General features: G+C 42.4%; 3 non-coding genes across 3 annotated transcripts; 1 reads left to right on the top strand and 2 right to left on the bottom strand.

The window, feature by feature from the left end:
* Positions 1-2,871: 2,871 nt before the first annotated feature.
* On the bottom strand, positions 2,872-2,946 carry Trnas-cga (transfer RNA serine (anticodon CGA)). The gene has a single exon. It is a non-coding gene; the product is annotated as a tRNA-Ser (tRNA).
* Positions 2,947-3,171: 225 nt separating this feature from the next.
* On the bottom strand, positions 3,172-3,246 carry Trnas-cga (transfer RNA serine (anticodon CGA)). Its single transcript has one exon. It is a non-coding gene; the product is annotated as a tRNA-Ser (tRNA).
* A 188-nt stretch (positions 3,247-3,434) lies between these two features.
* On the top strand, positions 3,435-3,509 carry Trnas-cga (transfer RNA serine (anticodon CGA)). The gene has a single exon. It is a non-coding gene; the product is annotated as a tRNA-Ser (tRNA).
* The last annotated feature ends 23,348 nt before the right edge of the window (positions 3,510-26,857 follow it).

Raw genomic sequence — 26,857 nt, 5'->3', positions numbered from 1 at the left:
TGATTTCTGCTACTTTCGTTTTCTTCGATTTATTATCAATTCACATTGTGCACTCATTAGACTGTTTATTCCATGCAGAAGATCGTGTAGTTCTTCTTCACTTTCACTCAGAATAGCAATGTCATCAGAGAATCATATCATTAGTATCCTTTCACCTTGAATTTTGATTCCACTCCTGAACCTTTCTTTTATTTCCGCCATTGCTTCTTCGATGTACAGCTTGAACAGTAGGGGGTGAAAAATTACATCCCTGTCTTACATCCTTTTTAATCCGACCACTACTCTCCTCGTCTCTCACTCTTATTGTTTCGTCTTGGTTCTTGTATATGTTATGTATTATCCGTCTTTCCTTGTAGCTTAGCCCTATTTTTCTCAGAATTTCCAACATGTTGCACAATTTTACACCGTCGAACGCTTTTTCCAGGTCGAAAAATCCTATGAACATGTCTCGCTTCTTCTTAAGTCTTGTTTCAATCATCAACCGCAACGCCAGAATTACCTACCTGGTGCCTTTACTTTTCCTGAACCCATACTGATGTTCATGTAACACATCCTCAATTCTCATTTTTCTGTGCATTATTATCGTCATCAACTTGGATGCATGAACTGTTAAGCTGATTGTGCAATAATTCTCGCACTTGTTGCTTCTTGCAATCTTTGAGATTGTGAGAATGATGTTTTTTCAAAAGTCAGATGGTACATCGCTAGACTCATATATTTTACACACCAATGTGAATAATCGGTTTCTTGCCACTTCCCCGAATTATTTTAGAAATTCCTGTGGAATGTTATCTATCATTTCCACCTTATTCGATCGTCAGTCTCCCAAAGCTCTTTTACATTGTGATTCTGATGCTGGATCCCTTATTTCATATAGATCGACTCATTTTTCCTCCTCTTATCACAGCATCAGACAAGTCTTTCTCGTAATAAAGGCCTTCGGTGTACTCTTTCCAGCTATCCATTGACTCATCGGCATTTAACAATGGCTTTTACAACGTACTATTAATTTACCACACTTAGTTTTACTTTCACCGAAAGTTGTTTTGACTCTTCTGTACGCTGAATCATTCCTTCCGACACTTTTCTGTTTCTTCATATCTTTATTGCAGCCATTTCGCCTTAGCTTCCCTGTACTTCCTGTTTATTTCGTTTCCAGGTGATTTTATTTCTGTATTGCTGAATATATAAAAATTTCTATACTTCCTTCTTTCATTGATTAACTCAAACATTTCTTCTGTTACCCATGGTTTCTTGGCAGTTTTTTTCAAACATCTGTGATTGTCCTTTTTTATAGGTGTCCATTCCTCTGCAACTGCACTGCCTATTGAGTTATTCCTTATCGCATCGTATATAGCCTCACCTAACTTCAAGCGTATCTCCTTATTCTTTAACACTTCCGAATCCCACTTCTTTGTGCACTGATTTTTCCTGACTAGGCCGGCCGCGATGGCCGTGATCCTGCGTTGGGCATGGATGTGTGTGATGTCCTTAGGTTAGTTAGGTTTAAGTAGTTCTAAGTTCTAGGGGACTGATGACCTAAGATGTTAAGTCCCATAGTGCTCAGAGCCATTTGAACCAAACAATTTTCCTGACTAGTCCGTTAAACATCAGCCTAATCTTCAGCATTGCTAAAATGTGGTCTGAGTCTATGTCTGCTCCTGGGTACGCCTTAGAATCCATTATCTGATTTCCGACTCTCTGTTGACCATGATGTAATCTAACTGAAATCTTCCCGTGTCTCCTGACCTTTTCCAAGTATTCTTCATCTTTTGATTCTTGAGCAGAGCATTCGCTATTACTAGCTGAAATTTGTAGCAGAATTCAATTAGACTTTCTCCTCTTTCATTTCTAGCACCAGCCCCAAATTCTCCAGTAACTCTCTCTTTTACTCCTGCCCCTACAACCGCATTCCAGTCCCCGGTGACTATTAGATTTTCCTCTCCCTTTACATACTGACTAGCCCGTTCGGTAACCTCACGTATTTTCTCTACCTGTTCATCTTCGGTTTGCTATTTCGTTGTGTATACCTGAACTGTTGTCGGTGTTGGTTTGCTGTCGCTTCTATTGAGAACAACCGTACCAACGAGCTGTTCACAGTAACTCGCTCCCTTCCCTACCTTCCCAGTCATAACTCAACCGTTATACAATTTTTTGCATCTGTTAATATTACCCTGTACTCATCTGACCAGAAATTCTTGGCTTCTTTCCATTTCACTGCATTGACTTCCAGTAAATCTATAACATTTTCGTTTTCATATTTTATAGCTTCCCTACCACGTTCAAACATCTGACATTCCACGTCCCGACACGTAAAACGTTATGCTTTCGTTGATTATTCAATCTTTTTCTCGTGGTCACCTCTCTCTTGGAAGTCCCTTCCTTGAGATGCGATTGGGGGAATAGTCGAGAATCTTTCACCAATGGAGAGATCATCATGGCAGTTTTACAATTGCAGGCTTCATGTCCTGTGGATACACATTATGTGCCTTCAGTGGAGTTGTTTCCATTGCATTCTGCATCCTTATGCCGTTGAGCACGTGACTTTTCCGCCTTTTGGAGGACTTCGTTGCTCCTAGGGCAAGTGAGTGCTCTGAACGTCTGTGACGAAGTCGTTGGCAGAGTGAGGGTGACTTCTTATGCCGTATGGCTTCGGCCAACTGTTCTGATGGTTTTTATTCTACGTTTAAGCTGTGGCTGGGTTCTAACCCGGTACTGAGGACTTTTTTTATTAATAATCAGACCACAGTCTTAATAGGAAGCTATTAAATATACAGTAATATGATGGACAGTTTCTCAGATCCAGAATGAGATTTTCACTCTGCAGCGGAGTGTGCGCTGATATGAAACTTCCTGGCAGATTAAAACTGTGTGCCCGACCGAGACTCGAACTCGGGACCTTTGCCTTTCGCGGGCAAGTGCTCTACCAACTGAGCTACCGAAGCACGACTCACGTCCGGTACTCACAGCTTTACTTCTGCCAGTATCCGTCTCCTACCTTCCAAACTTTACAGAAGCTCTTCTGCGAAACTTGCAGAACTAGCACTCCTGAAAGAAAGGATACTGCGGAGACATGGCTTAGCCACAGCCTGGGGGATGTTTCCAGAATGAGATTTTCACTCTGCAGCGGAGTGTGCGCTGATATGAAACTTCCTGGCAGATTAAAACTGTGTGCCCGACCGAGACTCGAACTCGGGGCCTTTGCCTTTCGCGGGCAAGTGCTCTACCAACTGAGCTACCGAAGCACGACTCACGTCCGGTACTCACAGCTTTACTTCTGCCAGTATCCGTCTCCTACCTTCCAAACTTTACAGAAGCTCTTCTGCGAAACTTGCAGAACTAGCACTCCTGAAAGAAAGGATACTGCGGAGACATGGCTTAGCCACAGCCTGGGGGATGGCAGAAGTAAAGCTGTGAGTACCGGACGTGAGTCGTGCTTCGGTAGCTCAGTTGGTAGAGCACTTGCCCGCGAAAGGCAAAGGTCCCGAGTTCGAGTCTCGGTCGGGCACACAGTTTTAATCTGCCAGGAAGTTTCAGTTTCTCAGATGGTTATAGCTTGTGGACACTGATTTGTTTAAGTCCTTTGTTTTTATGAATCGAAGAATGTACACCATATCCCTAATATTGATGATTTGGGTCCATATTGATAACGATAAAACTGTACTTACGTCGAAACACCTGGATGGACAGTCAACTGCCACCACTTCTAACCTTCCTTAGCGCACCTGTATGTGAGCGCTACCACAAAAATCATAAAATTGATATTGGATCAATTAATTTTTCGAATGATATAATCATAGGCATATAGGAGAAAAGTGAGCGTGGAAGCTTACAAACTGCTGTGCAGTAGACGACCCTGGCGCTGTGTACTCTTTCTAAAATAAGATTGTGCCTTACAGCTTCCAGTCTGACCGCGACCTCAATATCAGCTCGTACATGAAAACGTAATTAACTTTGCTCCTCTCAGTTAATCACCGTGATTAGGATGAAGCTACTTATAGAAATTAAGAACTGACGGTGAAATTATAAAGCTACGTAAGTAAGAGTTTTAGACACGCTTTTATAAGCCAGAGCCTTGAATAAAACCTTCAGACATGAGAAGTTAACTTAATCATTTAATGTGATAAGACTAAAGTGAGCGGAAAATAAAGCTTAAACTTTTCGCCCTTTACCGGTCCTTGGCCCCGAAGCTATTAACTAGTCAATAGTAGAAAATCACAAAAAAATATTGTTGTAATACACAAGAAAATGAAAGCACTCAAGAGAGATATTCCGTCTCAGGTCATACGATTGCAGTAGAACTTTCAGCGTTACTTGAGGGACAACATTGGTGATCTGGGGTTCTGCTGTGGCCTTACATTCGAGTTATCATCGTACGCAAAGTAGCTAAAACGGTCCCACAGAACAGATTGCTGATAGCCTATCTATTGGCTTCCAATGGTCAACAGAATTTGTTGTTCAGAATTTCCTATAATTATTGACCGAACACAAAAATATAAAATGTTGCCATAATCTAATCATTAAGAGGTGTAATCTTATGTTAAAATCTTAGCACAATAACACATATATTACAGTTACAAAGTATGTGATTGTCTTGAGACAGCGTAATTGACGGCACAGAAATACCACCTATTACTAGGATTTGCTGAAAAGTAATGCTCCGAATTTTTTATTCTGTTTTAAATGTCGGTGCTGGTATGACAAGTCACGCATTTTACTCGTTTGACTTTACCACTTCGCTGACGCAGTATGGCTGTCGGTGCGTGAAAGCAGCGTGCTGTCATCGAATTTCGAATTCGAAGCATTCTTCCATACATGGCGTACCCTCACCTTCGACATGACAATGCCATACCACACACGAACGCTGCTACGCCTGCAAAAATCCGACACCTTGAGTTCAGTGTCACCGATCACCCTCCATGTTGTCTCGCCTTTACCTCATCCGATTTCTACCTGTTTGCAAAACATAACGAACACCTTCAAGGACTTCACTTTGATAGTGATGAAGCGGTTCAAGGCGAAGTGAGGTTGTGGATCCGTCAACAAAGTCAAACAATCTATTCGTACAATGATGGTATCAAGAACACACATTGGTTTCTAGCTGGGAGAAATGTATTCGGTGCCAGGATGACTATTTTGAGAGATAAAAACTTCGGAGGCCTTACTTTTCTATACGTTCTTACACCCTAGTATTAGCCCAGTATTTGAGAATGAGATCATCTACCAACTTCCAACAAACTTTGCACATGATGTCATATTTTCACTATCATTTCCCTCTAATACTTTCAAGGTACCAGAGGGAACAGTAGAGGGCCAAAACTGTAGTGGAAGACCGAAATTGCAATACAGCCTGGAAATAATTTAGGACGAAGGTTGCAAGTGCTACTCTGAGGTGAAGAGGTTGGTACACAAGAGGAATTCGTGGTGGGCCACATCAAACCAGTCAGAAGACTGATGCCTCCCCCCCCCCCTCCCCCACCCCGTAAAAGAAAGGACTGAGGATAGAGTTCGAGTGTGGCACAGACGCCACGAAACCATGGAGCGAAGTTGTCAACAAGGCACTGTTCAAGCTCGAAGTGGCTTCATAATGGTGTGGGCTGTGTTTAAACGGAATAGACTGGGTCTTTTGATTCAGCTGTACCTATCATTGGCCGGAAATAGCTATGGATGGCTACTTGTAGACCATTTGCTGCCTTTCATGGACTTCATGGAATTTTTATGGATGATAATCCGCCATGTCACTGGGCCACAGTTTAACGCGATTCGTTTCAAGAGTATTCTGGACAGCTAGAGTTAATAATTTTGCCACCCAGATCTCCCGACACGTGGCCCGTCAGATGTTTGTGGGACATAATCGAGAGGTCAGTTCTTACACAAAATCCTGCACCGGCAACACTTTCGCAAATATGGACAGCTGCGGAGGGAAGCATGGCTCAATATTCCTACAGCTGACTTCCAACGGCTTGTTGAGTGCTTGCCACGTCACAGAGGAAGACCGCACTGCAGTTCCTTCTTTAAATCCTCGCACAAACGAAAAAATGGCTGATATCGAAATAAGTGTCCAAGAAATAGAAAAGCAACTGAAATCACTCAACAGTGGAAAGTCCACTGGACCTGACGGGATACCAATTCGATTCTACACAGAGTACGTGAAAGAACTTGCCCCTCTTCTTACAGCGGTGTACCGCAAGTCTCTAGAGGAACGAAAGGTTCCAAATGATTGGAAAAGAGCACAGGTAGTCCCAGTCTTCAAGTAGGGTCGTAGAGCAGATGCGCAAAACCATAGACCTATATCTCTGTCGTCGATCTGTTGTAGAATTTTAGAACATGTTTTTTGCCTCGCGTATCATGTCATTTTTGGAAACCCAGAATCTGTTCTGTAGGAATCAACATGGATTCCGTAAACAGCGATCATGTGAGACCCAACTTGCTTTATTTGTTCATGAGACCCAGAAAATATTAGATACAGGCTCCCAGGTAGATGCCATTTTCATTGATTTCCGGAAGGCGTTCGATAGAGTTCCACACTGTCGCCTAATAATGTAAGAGCCTACGGAATATCAGACAAGCTATGTGGCTGGATTGAAGAGTTTTTAGCAAACGGAACATAGCATGTTGTTCTCAATGGAGAGACGTCTACAGGCTTTAAAGTAACCTCTGGCGTGCAGCAGGCGAGTGTTATGGGACCATTGCTTTTCACAATATATACTAACGACCTAGTAGATAGTGTAAAAAGTTTCATGCGGGTCTTCGCGGATGATGCTGTAGTATACAGAGAAGTTGCGGCATTAGAAAATTGCAGCGAAATGCAGGAAGATCTGCAGCGGATAGGCACTCGGTGCAGGGAATGGCGACTGGCCCTAAAGATAGGCAAATGTAATGTGTTACAAATACATAGAAAGAAGGATCCTTTATTGTATGATTATACGATAGCGGTACAAACACTGGTAGCAGTTACTTCTGTAAAATATCTGGGAGTATGCATACGGAACGATATGAAGTGGAATGATCATATAAAATTAATTGTTGGTAAGGCGGGTGCCAGGTTCAGATTCATTGGGAGAGTCCTTAGAAAATGTAGTCCGTCAACACGCGTTCGACCTATTCTTGAGTATTGCTCACCAGTGTGGGATCTGTACCAGGTCGGGTTGACAGAGGAGATAGAGAAGATCCAATGAAGAGCGGCGCGGTTCGTCACAGGGTTATCTGGTAAGCCTGATAGTGTTACGGAGATGTTTAGCAATCTACACACTCTGCACAATCTGCAAGAGAGGCGCTCTGCATCGCGGTGTAGCTTGCTCGCCAGGTTTCGAGAGGGTGCGTTTCTGGATGAGGTATCGAATATATTGCTTACCCCTACTTAAATCTCCCGAGGAGATAACGAATGTAAAATTAGAGATTCGAGCGCACACGGCGGCTTTCCGGCAGTCGTTCTTCCCGCGAACCATACGTGACTGGAACAGGAAAGGGAGGTAATGACAGTGGCACGTAAAGTGCCCTCTGCCTCACACCGTTGGGTGGCTTGGGGAGTATAAATGTAGATGTAGAGCTGCTGCCCTTTACCGGCAAAAGGAACTCCGACACGATATTAAAAGGTATACCGTGACTTCTGTCGGCTCAGTATATTGGAACACTTGAAAAATCGTCGTGTCATTAGCTGCAGGGTTTTGTAAGTTGCGCCCGTATTCGAGCGAGTCGCCTTCGCTGTTGTTTTTCGTTTCACTGGTGCTGCAACCGGCGATGCGACCGAGGCGTTGCAGCTGGGTTGCCGCTCTCGGGCGCAGCGCTCGTCGACGTCGGCGTGGGCGTCGCTTTTTACGGAGCCGGCAGCTGGGCTCGGAACTGGGACACAAAGGGGCGAGGCGGCGCGATGGACTGCCGGCACGCGAGTTAACGGCCGCCCCCGCCCTTTATTTGTCTACGGCGTTCCTCCGCAGGCGCCCGTTTCAAAGCGAAAAACAAACACGCGCCAGGCTGCGCCGCGCGCTGCAGACGTCAGTGTCAATCTGGTCCCGAGCCGGCTCTGCGGCGGCTTCCTGTAAGCTGCTGTTTTTCACTGCGCGCCTCGTCCCAGTTCCCGGTTGTTGGAACTTCCGAGCTTCGTCCTGCACCAAGGTGGAAGCATCACCGCTACCAAAGAAACCTCGGCACTTTGAACTATATTGCAAACGGTTATGAACGCCATCCGTGTTTCGTATCGAGTGTAAAGAGATGTGCAGTGTATAGTGCGGCAGTTATATGTTTGGCTTGTAATGGGACACCATCGTCGACCACTACCTTTCTTTATAGAAACAGCCGATACCAGGGATATTTTCGAATCTCGCATAGGTGAAGGTAATCTCGGCTGTTTCACTGAAAGAATTTCATATGATTTTTATACGATGTACTATATTTCAAGCTAAAATGTATAAAAAGAACTAATTTTGTTATAGTCCATATTTACTAGCTCTGTTTGTATAGCTAAAATTCTTATTCTTATAGAAGTATTTGAAATTACGAAATACATGGCAGACTTAAAATCCATATTATTAATAGCACATTCTAGTGCTAATTATGAAATCTATCTTTGGATTCATTTACAGAAGAATGATATAACTTGGTGATGTAAATGTCGTGTGACTAGACTAGGGCCTCCCGTCCTGTAGACAGTTCGCCGGGTGCAAGTCTTTCGATTTGACGCCACTTCGGCAACTAGTGCGTCGATTGGGAAGACATGATGATTATTAGGAAAACACAACATCCACACCCTGAGCGGAGAAAATCTCCGACCCGGCCGAGAGTCGATCCCGGTCGCGTTGGCCTCTCAGATACCGGGGGAGGACAACTTGGTGATGGATCTTCTTTTCTCAGGAAGGTTTGTAAACTCTTCTGTTTTGGAAACTCTTTGGAATGTGTTAGTACCCAGAATAATGAGTGGGGAGTAGTGGGCATGCCTCTGGCGGAAATGCACGTGTTTTTAATTTTGGCAATAATAATATATTTTCGGTTTCATGAAAATGGAGATGATGAAATCTGTGTGATATAAAAGAATGGGATGAAATAAAAAAAGTAATAGAAACACGTATTACATCATCAATTGTTATGTGAAATGGAACCCACAAAACACAAAATTGCAGCCTCAAGAATCTACCCCTAGACGTACAGTACCCAACAACGAGAAAATAAAGATAAGTAAAAGAAAAATTTGTATATCTTACGCCTCTGGAAGCTGTTGAAACTAATGAAGATACTGAAAGTTTACTGGTCACATGTGGGAGAGTAAGATTACAGGCTCTATAAGGCAGATGCCACCTACTGGCATTAACCCTCTTACTATCAGACTTGTTTTATCTCACTCAGTACCAGTAGGGTGATAAAGAGCCCAAGTAATTTAGACCCCATGTATTGGCATGATTTAATTGAACAATCATAAAACATATAATATCAACAGTGTCCTTTTGTGAACGTTGCTTTCAACAAATAAAAAGAATAGTTGGTGAATGATGCAACCAACCAAAAACAGTTTTAAAAATGTTTAGTTTTAGTGCCATGACCAGTATCAGACTACCATGTCCCTCTTCAGTACGCTAACATTTTTAGTTACACAGATCTTTTCATAACAACGTAGTCTACTGAAAACAGCTCCGTGATGCTATATTTAATTTAAAATGAACAGTTAAGACCGCAATAATATTTGTGTATTTAAAGGTTTCGGCTTATGTAAAAGCCATCTTCAGAATTTTTGGCCCCCTGTGTGTGGTGCTGGCGGCTCCTCGGTTGTCTCGTGATACCACGATCGTACACTCAAAAAAATCTGAAGACGGCTTTAACATATGCCGAAACCGATAAATAAACCAATATTATTGCGATCTTGGCTATTCATTCTGACTTACAGACGATTTGGTCATCAACATGTCGTCTGCTCCTGCAGTGCACAGTGATACATCAATGTCTACTGTCACACAATAAGCTGTTTCATTGATAAAAACGTGGTGAAGTGCTTGCACTTACTTATGGAATTAAATTGTGAAACAGCTGTATTCACTTACATAAGTTACTGCAAATGGTGTTATGTTTTGTTGGAGTCAATACATATCTTTTTCCAGGTGAACACAACAAAGCAAATCGCTGTCTCCTGGAAGTTGCGTAAATGAACGCAATCTTTTACGTTATATCTAACTAAATGTAGGCACTTTAGCGTCTTTTTATTAATGAAGCAACTCATGCAGAGACAGTAAAATTTCCATTACTCTTGTGCAGTGAAGAAGCAGTCGACATGCTGTTAATCAAAACGTCTAGGTAACTAAAAATATTGACTAACTGAAGATGCACATGATAATCCAAAACCAGTTATGGCTCTAAAATTAGACTTCTTAAAAATATTCTGTCTGTTTGTAATCTTCACAGCTATCATTAATGGCTACGGAGTTCAAAGATACAACATGAATAAAATAATGAACAAAAAGAAACTTAAATTTTGTTTGTATTGACCCCATTGTTACTCAGCGGAAGAAACCATTAATATATAATAATTTCTTGTAAATGTAAAAAGAAACAAAACATCGTTCGATACAAATAACTCAGAGTGAAAAATTGTAAATTTCGAAAATAATAGTTCTTAAAACAAGAGAGTTATATATTTCCAGTGTGCTTATGGGGTCATACGCGTATTCTAGTGTTGCTAGTACGATTAAATTACTGATATTATTGTAGGATCGAAAGAGGTGTATAAATCAAATGCACTGCTCCGGGATGTTACATCTGCTGTATATTATTGTCTACAAGCATGTTATTTTCATGTAACACTTCCAAGTTGTCAGCATCATTCAGTGTCGAAAACTCACAAACCTACTTAGCAACATTCTAACCAACAGACTTTTCCAGATTTACTCTGATAACGACAGAAGCTAAGTCTTCAAAGTAAGTAACGGGCAACCTCAAGGATCTGTATTGGCCCCTCTCCTTTTTCAACTTATACATTTATGACCTGCCAGCCACACCCTCAAGGAAATTCATATACACCGATGACATCTGTTTGGTAACCCAGAGCTCCAATTTCACCACTGCTAAAAACACATTAACTGCCGACATGGAAATCCTGGAAACATACTTCAGGAAATTATGCCTCCGACTAAACCCTCAGAAAACTGTAACTTCAGCATTCCACTTACAGACCAGACACTCTGACTATAAACGGGAAGTTAAACTCCGAGGACAAACCTTGAAGTACTGCAGCAGACCGAAGTACCTCGGAATAACACTCGATAGGTCCCTAACTTTCCGACAACATCTCTCCAACGTGGCCGCAAAAGTGAAGACCCGGAATAATATCATTCAGAAGCTTACTGATACCTCCTGGGGTTGCAGCGTTCAAACCATAAGATCAACTGCTTTGGCACTATCATACTCCGTCGCTGAATACTGTTGTCCAACTTGGACGAACAGTGCTCACTGCAGAAAGATAGATGTGCAACTCAACCAGACAATGCGACTTATCACAGGCTGCATACGTAACACTCAAACTGCATGCCTACCAGTTTTACATAACATCCAACCTCCAGCTCTACGAAGATCAAATGATCTACTGAAGATCTGGAGAAAAATTCAGAAGAACCCCCAATAGTAGAACATCGGCGTCTGAAGTAAAGAAAACTACCTTGGCGAACTGCACGACATATTGAGGCCTCCGACTTTAACATCAACGAATTATGGAGACAATGGGAAGGATCGTCAGTGTTCAATGGTCATCTGGTTGAAAAGCCTCCCATGCGAGTTCCAGGTTTCACACTACCCAGACGCCAGTGGAGAACCATCAACCGCATCCGAACAGGACAAGGGACTGCGGATATCTAAAGCACAAATGGGGCTGCGTAACATCTCCAGATTGTGACTGTGGAGCTGCCCTGCAAACAATAAATCATACTGTTGGTAAATGAACGAAACTAGCCGTCGGGGGTTCAAGAAATGACGTCCACCATGCATCACCTGAAGGGCTCAACTGGATCAGCAGATTGGACTTAGAAATCTAAGAACTTGTGTAATGTGTACATAATGTAGCATATTACTTTGGACATTTGATTGTCTACCTGTATTTTGCTTGTCATTTCTTACAATGTATACTCTTAAAATTATGTATTTGATTCAAGCTCTGTATCATCATACGATAAATAAAATAAATAACACTTCGCTGCAAAGCCGCTTTATTTTACTACCTATAACCCCACACTCCTAATTTTTTAAAGAATCAGCCTTCCTTGAATAAAACTACTTCGTATGTCTGATTACTTTACAGATGAGTAGAGGTGTTAAATACTTGGCATTATTCGTGTAAAACATTTTTGACTGAATACGCAAAATCCTACTTATTTTAGTTTTATTAGTTTCAGTTTATTCACCCACATCTGGTGAAATATGTGTTGTGTAATTATATAACTTTGCAGGTACGTTCAGTGGTATACGTAAATATTGTCTGTAAAATGAGTTGCAAACAGACTTATTAGTACAGAAGTATAATTTAAAACGTTATGATTGATGTTGAAACTTTTCTGCATGAACAGCGAAAAGCTGGTTAGTGATAAATTATTTGTCTTTCATTATTTTCTTGGGAACGTCAGCAAGGGCCATTTTCGAAAACGTTCGAAATTATATGTAAATACGGAGGGCTCCAGAAAAATATACACTCTTTGATACGTAATATATTTGGAACAAAACGACATGGTTATTATTTAGCACGGTAGCATAATCCATCCTTTTCTCAACAGATCTTGGCGGACGTTTTGCAGCAGATGACAGTGCAGGAATGAATGAAGTAAGATTGTTGTTTGAGCAACGCAAGAACGTGTAGAAGTGACGCTTGAAGTACGGAAATATGATGGAGGTACAACGACAATGGCGTATTGTGCACAGAACGCAGCCACCAACACGTACAATAATTTGTCGTATTCGGGTTAAATTTAAAGGAAAGGTCTGGCCGAGCAAAAACACCAAGAAGTCCAGCTTCCAGCGCTTCGGTGTTGCAACATTTTATTAAGTCACCTCAGAAATCTATGAAGCGGGATGCACGGGAGCGGGGTAAGCCGAGCAAAGTGTAAGAGGGATTCTGAAGGCGGCATTCCAAGATCGCTGCACACTGTGAACGAAAAGGACCAAGATCGAAGGATGGAGTACTGCGAGTGGTTTGAAGACATGCTTCGCGGAGATGAACGGTTTGCAGGAATGGTTATATGGTCTGACGAGGTGTAGTTCAAACTGAACGGTACTGTAAACCGCCAAAACTGTATGTGCTGGGCTCATGAAATTCCTAACATTCACGAGAACAAACATACTAATCTACCGGGTGTTAATGTGTGCTGTGGCTTGTTTCCGAGTGTGCTATTGGCCCATTCTTATTTGTAGATACTGTAACTGGTAAGCTGTCTGTTCATATGCTGCAAACATCGACTTTACCTGCCATCCCAGAGATGTTGGGAAATGAAAGATCTTATAACGAAATGTAGCTCCGCTTCACTGCCACAGAAATGTATGAGCCTATTTGGATAAAAATCTATCTGGATGACGGATAGATCGATCAGGAGCTACTGAGTACCCACCACGCTTTCGGGACCTTCCACCTCTCCTGTTCTACCAATCGGAGTCCTTGAAAAATGAAGTCTATCAACAAAATGAAGGAGCTACGAGAAACCATCGAGGCGTCCTGTGCGACTGTCATACCGGCAACACTTATAGCTGTAGTTTGGTCAACAGTTCAGTGTTGCTGCTATTGGGGATCACTGAAGACACGGATCCCTCACACTGCAGAAATAACAATATTCCAAAGGGTTTTTAATTTTTAACAGATTAATTCCTACTAGCTTTTGTTACATTATTAATTTAGTTTATTATGTCATAAATGAATCCAGAAATAAACATAGTAAAGAGTACAGTATTGCTTAACTAACAATAGAAATTTTAAGTGTGCAAATATCTCGTAATTTCAAAAGTTTCTACAAAAAATTATTTTAAGTGTACATTCAGAACGAGTCCTTATCCATTATAACATCGAAACTAAAATATTTTATACAGTAATTCCCTTTCATAAATTTCAGCTTGAAGTACAACACTCTGTGTGTAAAAAATTATATTAAAGTTCACACGAAACCAACTGAGATAAAACTGGCCTGTCCAAACTTCGAAAAATAATACTAGTATCGACATCCACTGTTGAGGAAAACTAATGCTAGAGGATGTCCCGTTACATTTTCTAGGCAATGATACCGAGCTCGTTTGTACCTTGCCCCACCGTCATCGCTGTACGTTTGTCCTGAGTCGTGACTGGCTGCGTCAAGTTCCCTCTAGCAGTGTTGTGTGTCCTTGTGTGTCCTCTTCTTTGTGCCCTTTGCCACACAGCATCCATGTACTTCAGGGGTTCACTGCAAACATGCTCCGTCAGCCTTGGCGAGCGTGCAACGCGTTCTATATCCCTCTATCGCCACAGAGAATAGAGTTAGGAGTCGTGTGGAGACTTGTGTAAACGAGAAAATGCATCTTGAGGGAAGTGCTTGGAGGACCCTAGACTGTTTTCATATTTCCAGTCGCTTTACAGATTCGTTACTTCAAGCCACAGGCAGAACAATTAGTTACTGGAAGCTTATTCGTTTTTCTACTCAGTTGTGCTATGGATCATGTTTTATTTTTTGCCAACGCCGTTGGTGCTCCGTCTGTAGACACACAAATTTCAAAGCAAACACACATTTTCTACACTTTCTTCAACGCTGTTGTGCGTATCGCAAGCAGTGTTGTGTTTGTGATATCTACACTTTTGTAGAGCTCCAAAGAAAATGCAACAAACTCTTATGAAAGATTTTACAAGCTGGCTCTGAACAGCGTCTCATTTAATCTGTGTGGGAGGCATAATTGTCATCTTTGATAATGGCAGGATGCGAAATTGTTCTACCTGAAATTGATATAAATGTTCAGCTTCTTTCATTAACTGAACGGCACACTCGCTTCACTTTACTTCGTCTTCTTCTTGCTGTTCAGAGAGAGCATCCGTTTAAGTTTTAGAACCTTTTGTATACGCTCAAGTCCTTCACATTTTCCGTCTCCGTATTCTCTGAGGCGATAAGACATTATAGTCCCCTTTGTAAGCACCATGCCTCAACAGCTCTGCTCGTGAGCAAGCGTGAGCAGGTGCGAGTGCTCACATTAAAAATTAGGGCTTTGATAAGCCCTGTTCAACTTCTACATCGCCACATACATCCACACTCTACAGACTAACGTGAAATGCTCCGCACAGAATACTTCTCATTGTACCTTATATTCAGGTATGGGGAGTTGGAAAAATAACTTCTTAAATGCCGCTGTGCAAGCTTCATCTTCACGATCACTGCAAGAGCTGTGTGGAGTAGCAGTATACTCCTTGATTCCTTACTTAATACTGGTACTCGAAACTTTGCAAGTAGTCTGTCGAGAGACAATTTGTGTGTAGCTTCTTAGCAGCCAACCAATGAAATCATCACACAAGAATAGTATTACCTCGAAATACTTTTATATTTTCACAATAAAACGTCTATCACATGCTAATACACTCCTGGAAATTGAAATAAGAACACCATGAATTCATTGTCCCAGGAAGGGGAAACTTTATTGACACATTCCTAGGGTCAGATATATCACATGATCACACTGACAGAACCACAGGCACATAGACACAGGCAACAGAGAATGCACAATGTCGGCACTAGTACAGTGTATATCCACCTTTCGCAGCAATGCAGGCTGCTATTCTCCCATGGAGACGATCGTAGAGATGCTGGATGTAGTCCTGTGGAACGGCTTGCCATGCCATTTCCACCTGGCGCCTCAGTTGGACCAGCGTTCGTGCTGGACGTGCAGACCGCGTGAGACGACGCTTCATCCAGTCCCAAACATGCTCAATGGGGGACAGATCCGGAGATCTTGCTGGCCAGGGTAGTTGACTTACACCTTCTAGAGCACGTTGGGTGGCACGGGATACACGCGGACGTGCAATGTCCTGTTGGAACAGCAAGTTCCCTTGTCGGTCTAGGAATGGTAGAACGATGGTTTCGATGACGGTTTGGATGTACCGCGCACTATTCAGTGTCCCCTCGACGATCACCAGAGGTGTACGGCCAGTGTAGGAGATCACTCCCCACACCATGATGCCGGGTGTTGGCCCTGTGTGCCTCGGTCGTATGCAGTCCTGATTGTGGCGCTCACCTGCACGGCGCCAAACACGCATACGACCATCATTGGCACCAAGGCAGAAGCGACTCTCATCGCTGAAGACGACACGTCTCCATTCATCCCTCCATTCACGCTTGTCGCGACACCACTGGAGGCGGGCTGCACGATGTAGGGGCGTGAGCGGAAGACGGCCTAACGGTGTGCGGGACCGTAGCCCAGCTTCATGGAGACGGTTGCGAATGGTCCTCGCCGATTGCTTGTACAGCCCTCTCGCAGTGTCCGGAGCAAGTATGGTGGGTCTGACACACCGGTGTCAATGTGTTCTTTTTTCCATTTCCAGGAGTGTATAATCTTGGAAAAAACTCGTACATTATTTCTCTAGGTTGAAGTACCAGGGCTATTCTGAAAGGAAGGTTGGATCGGGCGCTAAATTGAAACCACATCGAAAATCCGATGAAATTTTGCACAAATTTGTTGAGCAGTGTCTGCAGTATGTCCGTCGATTGCAACACACTGTTCCTTTCAGTTCTGAGCGCACAGTGAGTGTGTAAAGAAACCTACAAAATAGTGTCTCCCGCCAAGTAGGAGGGCCTGGTGGGAAATTTTGCCTGAAGCTATGCAGCCCACTTAACATGAATGTCTTGCGTTTCCTTCTTCAACACAATTCCCAGCTCCATTGTGCAGGGGAAATGAAGCTGCTCTAGCAGCGTTTCCGATGGGAACTGTTTTGATCACCCACAATTTAACACTCAATTGGCTGCCGCTGTGTTTCTTCTCTGCTCATGTGAACTGCTGTCTATGAAGACAACATTTTGGCACTGACAAAATGTAGACAAACATAGAGAATTGGTGGGAAACATAGGCTGCTGCATTCTATACCGAGGCTATCGGAAAGTTAGTACAATGCTATTTCAAGTGTCTGAGTCGGAGTGGTGACTATGTAGAGCAGTAGCTGGAAGGTGTAGCTCATTGTTGCTAATAAAACATTTTTTATTTTCGCAATGGTTCCCGATTTGTGTCGATTGGACTTTATTTCCCGAGTATCCCTTGTAAAGAAATATTTTTCTTCAACATTTTTTGTAACATTAGTTTTAATATTTTATTTATTTATTTATTTTATAGCAGCTGGCAAGATTTCCTTTCGAAAAGTGCTCCAACATATTCCAGACTAAAAATAGAGATATCTAATATTTTTTCGGAACTTTTTGTGACATCTGAAGTTATCACTAACTGGCAAGGCACTGTTTCTGTTGTTTTTGTTGTGGGATTCAGTCTGAAGACTGGTTTGATGCAGCTCTCAATCTGCCTGCCCATCATCTCAGAATAACTACTCCACCTTATACCCTTCTTAATCTGCTTATGTGTTCGTGTCTTGGATTCTCTTTACGATTGTTACCCTCTCCACCCCCCCCCCCCCCTACAGTTCCCTCCAGTATTAAATTGGTGATCTCTTGGTGTCTCACAACGTGACCTATTAACCGATCCCTTCTTTTTGTGGGACCGATGACTGTAGCAGTCAGGTCCCTTTAATCGCACAAACCAACCAACCTTCTTTTAGTCAGGTTGTGCCATTTACCCCTTTTCTCTTTGGTTCAGCTGACAACCTCCTCATTAGTTACTTCATCTACCCAAACCGATCTTCAACATTATTCTGTAGCGCCGCATACCAAAAGCTGCTATTCTCTTTTTGTCTAAATTGTTTATCGTCCATGTTTCACTTCTGTACATGTCTACAATCAAGACAAATACCTCCAGAAGAGACATACTAATATTTACGTCTACATTAAAATGTATTTTCTTCAGAAACACTTTTCCTGCCATTGCCAATTTACATTTCATATCCTCTGTACTTTGGGTGTCATCAGTCATTTTGCTGGTCAAATAGCAAAACTGATCTACTACTTTATGTGTCTCGTTTCTTAATCCAATTTCCTCATCATCACCTGATTTAATTCTACTATACTTCATTATCCTCGTTTTGCTCTTGTTGATGTTCATTTTATATCTTCCCTTCAAGACATCATACATTCTGTTCAACTGCTCTTCCAAGAACTTTGCTGCCTCCGACAGGACTACAATGTCATCGGCAAACCTGAATGATTTTATTTCTTCCCCCTGGATTTTAATTCCTGCTATAGGTAGCAGAGGTGCTTACTGCCTCACATTCTGCTCTCACGTCACTCACTATCTAGGTTCACAATGTTGTTTCGATTCGCCAGGTGCTGTCAAACTTTCCTTCAAAAATCGCACCTTTGTGGAAGAAAGTGCTAGGGCAAAGCAGTGACAGATGAAGCTGGCCAGAGACAAGGGAACCGCACTTGTAACACTGGAGTTGCTCACGTGGGTCTGCAACAAAGGAGGCGTGGCGACAGGCGCAGAAATGTAAAGTGCGCAGGCCGCTGAATAAAACATAAGACGGCGCTCATATCCTGTTTAAGGCGTTCCTCGGATTTCTGCGGCTGGCGGCAGGATGCAGTTTTGCCGGCGATTCCCGCGGGACGCTGCGTGGGAGGATGGAGGGAGCACAGGAGCCGGCCACGGCCGCGGGCAAGCCGCTTAGCTGCCCACCGGGCCGCTGTCTTCAAATTGAGGCGCTCTCGCAGAGCCAGCGCGGTCCCACGGGCAACAAGAACTTCCTTCTCCTCTGCCCACCTCTTCCTGGCGTCTCCTGCTGCTGTGCCGACTCCAGGTTCAACTAAGAGTCCTTTTTGCGTCCTGCACAGTTGGGTGCTGACTACAGTTTGTCCATGACGCAAAAGACCAAGTGTATTTTCCAGTCTTCAAGAGATCATGACTAGGGCAAGGTGAGAAGTTCTGGGGATGGGAGTGAATGCTCGGATTTTTTGATCAAAAATTCAAATTTTAAGGATTTTTCATTTCATGTACGAGGGCGGGCTGAAAAAACGGGCCGCCGACCATTTTAGGTGAAAAGTCTTGAAACTTTCTAAATCAAAAAGAGTTTATTAAGACACAGAGGATTTACAGACATTGTCCAGATGGAAAGTTGTGCCAGACCAGGATTCGAAGCCGGTCTTCTGTTTACTACACAGATGCTCTGACCACAGCACCACCGAAACAAAGTGGTGAGCGCGACTAAATGAACTAGCCTAGCACGCCTCCTGTCAGACACAAATTGTCAACAGGTTTAATAAACATTTTTGGAACAGCGATCCAAAAATTTTTCCTTTTTAAATTCAGTTTTGACTACAGGACGTATGCTACAAGAACATGCGTGACCGGTTTTGGTCATATCACATGACCATCATCAGACCTGTAATTTAATTTAGAAATTTATAGAAACCTTACTAGATTCACAGTAAAATATGACAAAATGCTTATAAGGGTAAAATACAAGATGACTTGTTACACCCATGGCATCCTTCGAAGATGGTAGGTGGAGCACTCTTCTCAGCTGCTGTGATGTCAACTGGTGCCATCAAGTGACGGGCGTATACTTAAATACGAAGAAGCTCCGCTTATCTCTTCTCCCTCTACCTCACGTCAACCATACAGTGTCAAGCGGGTTCACATAATCGTCAAAACGTAAAAAAAAACAAAGTACAATAGTAGCATAAAAATAGTTATGTATAAAATATCTCTTTACAACCACGGAACTACTTAAATATTGTATAAAATATCAATTAAAAGCTTTAAAATAACTGTACAGACGATGTATACTCAGTGTGTCCTCTATGGGCTAAGGTGGTACAGTGGTTTCAAAGTCAACGATGTTGTGAAGGTCTTTGGCATTGCGGCATCATATCATATGTGAGTTGTGACTCGACTATATGTATAAACCTATGTTAGATTCAGTCTGTCTTATATTAACTAAAAATGCCACTGGTGATATATGTAATAATGAAATGATCAGCTGCAGAGTGCTATGATATTACATACTCTTTTTAAAATGTCATAAAGACGATTTATTAAAAATGGAGTCATATTTCGTAATATTTCTAGTTGGAAGTTTAAGATTGTCATATAAATATTTACGTACTGTTCTGAGGTACATTTCTGCCATGGATACAACTAGGTCCTATGATTTTCTGAACAAAAGAGTACATACGTGTTCATAGAATTTCGTCAAAGAGATCATAAAAATGTTTTTCACGAGAATCCAAATGTTCATTGAGAAGCACTGACGGTTCATCTCTACAATGGTCATATATCTCGATCTCCTCCAAAATAATTAATAATAAGCCTTTATTAGCGTAATGAAGGACTTGCAAATTCTTTTGTTCCGTACCTTCGGCATGCTTATTAAAAGTTGTGGCATGGCCGAATACTGATTTTGCTAGTGCAGTACCTGATATACGATTTTGGAAAAGGGATCACTTGTCCAAAATAGTTTAGGGATCCCTGTTTTAGGTCATTGACGTCCACGCCTTAGTTACTAGTTAATGCAGCGAGTAATGAGGAGCCTGTACAATGGGCATTACATTAGTAGGGTGTGGATAAACGGTGATCTAAGCACATGCCTCATGAACAAGAGACCAGGTTTCGAATCTCAGTCCGACACAAACTTTCAACTTCGCCCGTTCATTTAAATCAGTACCCACTCATAGCCAATATCTGTAATTCATTTATGTCTTAATTCATAGTGGACGCTGGATCAAAATGGTTTCATTCCTTAGGACGCGATTCTCGTAAGAAATCGAGTCTGGCAGGTATCCCCACTAAAGAGATTATTGGCCGTAATCGCTTTAATTGTACATATTCACATATGTACAATTAAAGCGATTACGGCCAATAATCTCTGTTCTTTCGGACATGTCAGCAAAAAGAATCATCACATTTATATAATAGTTTAATCGTTATTACCATTCTACACTTTTATTCTTCATGTCTACATATTTCTCAGCATTGTCGTCCTGGCGAAGACCTATCTCGCAACGGCAGTCAGGTAAATTGAAACATTGTAGAATGTCTAACTTTGTTAATGGAGTCACAACGTCACCTTTGCTTGAACCGCGTCATCACTTTCACAGTGAGGTCCTCATGTGTGTTCTTTAACTTTGAGTGAACATCGGATGGGGCCAATTCGGTACTGTATGGAGGGTGACGTATGACTGTGAACCCAACGTGCCAGGTCACTGCAGATGACGCAGCCCTCGAATGTGGTCTGGGATTGTCATGCTGAATAAGAAGGCGCTCTATCTGTGGAAGAAATCTTCCAATTCACGATTGTTTTTCACGCACCGACATAATTACGTTACAGGGTCTTTCGCGCTACAATTCGGGGCCCTCTAGCGGCAGAAGCCTCCAAAGATTCAGACATGAAGAATAGAGATTTAGAATGCTATTAAAGACTGTTTAGTTCAAAATTCTCTACGAGCTTTTACATAAAAGTACGCCCTCGTAGATTGAGCTCAACATGGCGACACGGAAAGTTGGGGCAGGTTCCTTACACCAAAACAAGAAAAAAGTTTCATAACCACTTATATCCGAAAATCCTTCCTTTTGTGCTATTAATGTAAGTTTACACATGTGGCAGTTTTTTAAACAGGTGGAATAACAAATTTCCATAACAAACTCATCAGAGTGCTCATGCTACAATTCACAACAGACATCATTTTAAGATGAAGTGGCACGGGCACAAACTATTAGTGCCCCTACAAATAAAAAGTTTCTTCACGATTGGGCTCCACCATATTTTGTTTCACTTTTCAAGATATGAAATGAAATGATCGTTTGGCATTTATTTGCCGGGGTATCGCCTTCGGTGTCCGGCCGCTGTATTGCAAGCCTTTCCAGGTGACGCCACTTCGGCCTGTCAATGATGGTGAAAGACACACAACACCCAGCACCCTGCCGGGAATCGAACACGAGCCCCCCTTGCTTGGTAGGTGGTAACGCTATCGTTGCGCTACGGCGGCGGACACTTTCAGAGATGCAATGGTTAGTGTCTACCGTGACAGATGGATAAGGAGACGAAAATAAGTTCTCTGGTCTGTATGTTCTACCGACTTAATCAAATGGTGCAAATGGCTCTGAGCACTTTGGGACTTAACTTCTGAGGTCATCGGTCCCCTAGAACTTAGAACTACTTGAACCTAACTAACCTAAGGACATCACATACATCCATGCCCAAGGCAGGCTTCGCACCTGCGTCCAGAACCGCTCGGCCACACCGGCCGGCTACCCCCTTAATCGTTTGAATTTTTTTAACGGCAGACGACTTAAGCAATGGTTGTATTCAGCAAAGCACCGGGATATAGAATCTCTCATGGAAGCATGCCAAACCATTCGCTATCGTCAGGATTTAATATGATGGAGCAGTCCATTATCCGAGAAGTGCATGAGGGCGGGAGGAAGACAATCGAACATCTAATATGATTTTCTGAATTGATACCTCTTTCAAGCTACAGTGTCTAACTGATATGTAGAGCATCAAATTTTACTAAAAGTTATATTAACGAAATACAAATTTTTGGTATTTTTGTATGTACATTTACTTTTTGGTGCAATGAGTCTATCTCCAAAATCTTCAGAACTATTTGACTCACCGTGGATAATGATTTTGCAGAAATGAGCTTACATCCCTTAACTGGCATACTAGAAGGCTGCAAAATATCCATTATGACTGCCATGACCACCTTATTCGGCTACGCACACATTTGTTTCCTTGTTAAAATTGGTGGAAATTCCGGACTAACAAACATGGAAACTGGCTGTATGTTCAAGGTGTTTCCACACCGCACCTCTAGGGTCAGGTTCATTATGGCTCAAATGGCCCTGAGCACTTATGGGACTTAACTTCTGAGGTGATCAGTCCACTAGAACTTATAACTAGTTAAATTTAACTAACCCAAGGACATCACACACATCCTGGTCCGAGGCAGGATTCGAACCTCCGAGTGTAGCAATCGCGCAGTTCCAGACTGTAGCGCCTAGAACCACTCGGCCATGTTCATTATCTTGATAAAAAATAACTTCTCTTTTGTAATGTACGCATCTTGCAGGATTTTTCTTCCAGAGTTAATATTCGTTCTACAGTGGAGTGTGTGCCGATATGCAACTCCTTGGGAGTTTAAAAATGTCTGGCGTACCGAGACTCGAAACCGAGGCCTGTGCCTTTCGCGGGCTGATTATGATTATGTGCTAACTTGAACACAGTCTCCACTTTACTGCACAGTTGTGCTTTCCAGTACAGTACCCTAGAATTGGGGGTGATGGAGGGAAGGGAAGCAAGAAAGGACGGACGCAGTCAGCTTCGGGCTGGGTGGAGACAATGTGGGTAGGGGTGGAATACCGAGATACCGAGACCTGAACACGATGCCTCCTTGCTACTGAGAAGGAAAAGAAACAAAATCGGTCTTAATCATACATGGCATCTGCCTCTGAAAAAATAATTCCGCTCGTATATTTTTACTAATAAAAAACAAACGAGACAGAGATAAGCGACTGGGAAAGAATATCAACCCCCAAATAACTAACAACAAGAAAACATCACGAATATGTCCTATTTTCTATTTATCTTATCGACTCTCTAACAACACACCTGAAGATATAAGGGTACAGGTCGTAGCCGCTCCCCACTACATAAGCAACTTTAATGGCCGACAAGCCACATAAGAGCACTGTTCTTCGATCTTCGAAAGAAGTTTGAATTAACACGCAGAATCTCACTGGATAGTGCCTTCCGTCGTCCTGATAGGAAAAACCAACTGTCGGTGGAGTCTGTGTCCGCAGGCTACCAAACGATGACATAGTGTAATCGTTTCATGGCAACGACTGCATCGCTCTTTCTCACTAAGGTCAATGTCAAGAAATGGAAAGATGGTGAGGACATGGTTATGAATGCCTTGGTACGACGAGACGCAGCCTCCATCAGAAAAATGGGTTGGCTGACATTGGATCAAACAACCTTCCAGCCAGACTCTGGCGATAGGTTCTCCACAGAGGAGGCGCGATTTGGAAACGTCCAGCAACACAAGAGCATTTTACAGAGGTATGCAACTGGGAAAGAATAACAACACCAAAATAATTAAAGTCAAAAAAGAATTCATGAATATACCTTATTTTGTTTATCTTACGGATATCTATTAGAGGGATTAAGCTGTCATGTCGGAGACAGGTGGACTGTAAGTGATAGGGGGTCGCACAAACACTTTAAAACAGTGGATCAAAGAAATGAAACGGATGCCTTGTCACTAACATCAGGGACACCCGAACCTCCCATCAGCCGGTGTCTCGCCATAACCTCACAGCGTACTCGAAAAATGGAGTTTCAGGTGACAAACTTGCTCAATAATCGTTGTAGCTTTTGGGACATCATCGTAGGAAGGGAAAGAAATTTGGAAAACAAAATAGGCCTCGCTCAGCACATGAATTTTGAATGTCAAAACCTTATGTAGTAAAGAGAGGCAGCGACGCTGCTTGAATCCCGTCAGCAATGCACTTCCAGTTTAACGCAACCATCTTGATCGGACAACGATTAATTCTAACGCCCAACAGGAGGTGGTGGGCGATCGCCCATGGAATCTCAGTCGCATCAAATCGCCGCAAACAGAGTAACCGACACTTCCGGCCGTTATTCAGTGCTCCGGTAGGACAAGAAAACGCCTTTGAGCAGCGATATGTCGTCAAGAGTACGAAGCGATTGCACAGCGTCAGTGGCATACGTGCCAATAATGAACCTTTCACCCAATAACGACCAGACACCCAATCGATCAGTTTGGACCACAGTAAGTAATAGCACGAATAACGAAATAGAAAGGGGCTCCCCTGCAGGACACCTCGACACACTTCTACGCGTGGAGTAAGACGACCATTTACGTCAATAGACACCTGAATACCAGTAGGTAAAGAGATGAAGATCCGTGATGCGACGTCATTAAAATGAACTGCCGTCAACAATCGCAACAAAAAATCGTGACAGATTCAGTAACACGCATTATTAAAATCAATAAAAAGGAAGAGGAACAATTGAATCAATCGAGAGAAGATCATGATTTTCAGCAAGGGAGTCAGGAGAGTGTTGTTGTTGTGTTCTTCAGTCCAGAGACTGGTTTGATGCAACTCTCCATGCTACCCTATCCTGTGCAAGTTTCTTCATCTCCCCGTACCTACTGCAACCTACATCCATCTGAATATGCATAGTGTATTCATCTCTTGGTCTCCCTCTACGATTTTTACCCTCCACGCTGCCCTCCAATGCTAAATTTGTGGTCCCTTGATGCTTCAGAACATGTCCTACCAACCGGTCCCTTCTTCTACTCAAGTTGTGCCACACATTCCTCTTCTCCCCAATTCTATTCAATACTTCATCATTAGTTATGTGATGTACCCATCTAATCTTCAGCATTCTTATGTAGCACCACATTTCGAAAGCTCCTATTCTCTTCCTGTCCAAACTATTTATTGTCCATGTTTCACTTCCATACATGGTTACACTCCATACAAATACTTTCAGAAACTACTTCCTGATACTTAAATCTATACTCGATGTTAACAAATTCCTCTTCTTCAGAAACGCTTTCCTTGCCATTGCCAGTCTACGTTTTATATCTTCTCTACTTCAACCATCATCACGAACCAAAAGGAAGAGGAACAATGGAATCAATCGAGAGATCATGATATTCAGCAACGGGAGTCAGGAGAGGACGACCCTGGAAACATCGTTGGTAAAGCGTGAGAACATCAGAAAGTGAAACCGATAAGCGGCTGTCTATCACCCGCGCTACGATTTTATAATCAAAATTGAGTAGACGTTGTGTATGTTTTGGGAAAACAGTTTTTCCTACCTTAAAGGAAGGCGGGACGTGTATCCCTTGCACCACTTCATAGATGTTCTCATACCTCCTATCAGAAGCCAAAACCGAACATGAAAATCTTTGGGAAATCTTGTGAGTGTGTGGGTTTTATTTTGTCAAGCTGCGCAATGGATTCATCCAACAAGTACCCTTTGGCTCCTGCAAGAAACAATTTCCACCTCACACTACTACAGAAGTCAGACAGACGCCCCTAATGTACCAACAAGAACTGCTTGAAAAACATTCAGCAACAAATATCTTCTGGAGTCGTCCTTTGTAAGGAAAAGATACAAAAATATTCTATATTCTTAAGTAACTAGTGGAATACATGGGTACAGGAGTATTGCTAGTTAGAGCAAGAAAAACATTAAACGAACGAAAAATATTATTTATTGCAAAAAAATTCTGATAAATCAAGTAAAACTTTTTCTTATAAATTAATAAATTACTGGGTTCTTTTTGGAACAGTAGATTGTCTCTTATGGATAGGAGTGTTATTATTTTACGAAGAATGGAAAGGTTCTTTCATCCCCTTTCTTTAAGAATGTTATTTACTCGGAAGAATGGCTCAGAGCTGCACCTACCAACTTGAATAAATTCTCTAGGAACGGTCAAGGCTGTCGTGTGACAAATGTAATGGTGTGTACTATTATGAATGACAAATGAGACTCGCATACGCTGTAGCACACAATACCGTGCCGGCCGAGGTGGCCGAGTGGTACTAGTCACTACAGTATAAAACCGCGCGACCGCCACGGACGCAGGTTCGAATCCTGCCTCGGGCATGGATGTGTGTGATGTGCTTAGGTAAGTTAGGTTAAAGTAGTTCTAAGTTCTACGGGACTGATGACCTCAGAAGTTAAGTCCCATAGTGTTCAGAGCCACACAATACCATGATTTTAGATGACTGCTGCCTGTGTCGCTCGCTGGTGACAAAT

This window comes from Schistocerca gregaria, chromosome 4 (genome assembly GCF_023897955.1).
Source record: "Schistocerca gregaria isolate iqSchGreg1 chromosome 4, iqSchGreg1.2, whole genome shotgun sequence".
NCBI classification, from domain to species: domain Eukaryota; kingdom Metazoa; phylum Arthropoda; class Insecta; order Orthoptera; family Acrididae; genus Schistocerca; species Schistocerca gregaria.
The sequence above is the reverse complement of the archived record's forward strand: the minus strand, read 5'-3'. Positions and strand labels throughout refer to the sequence as shown.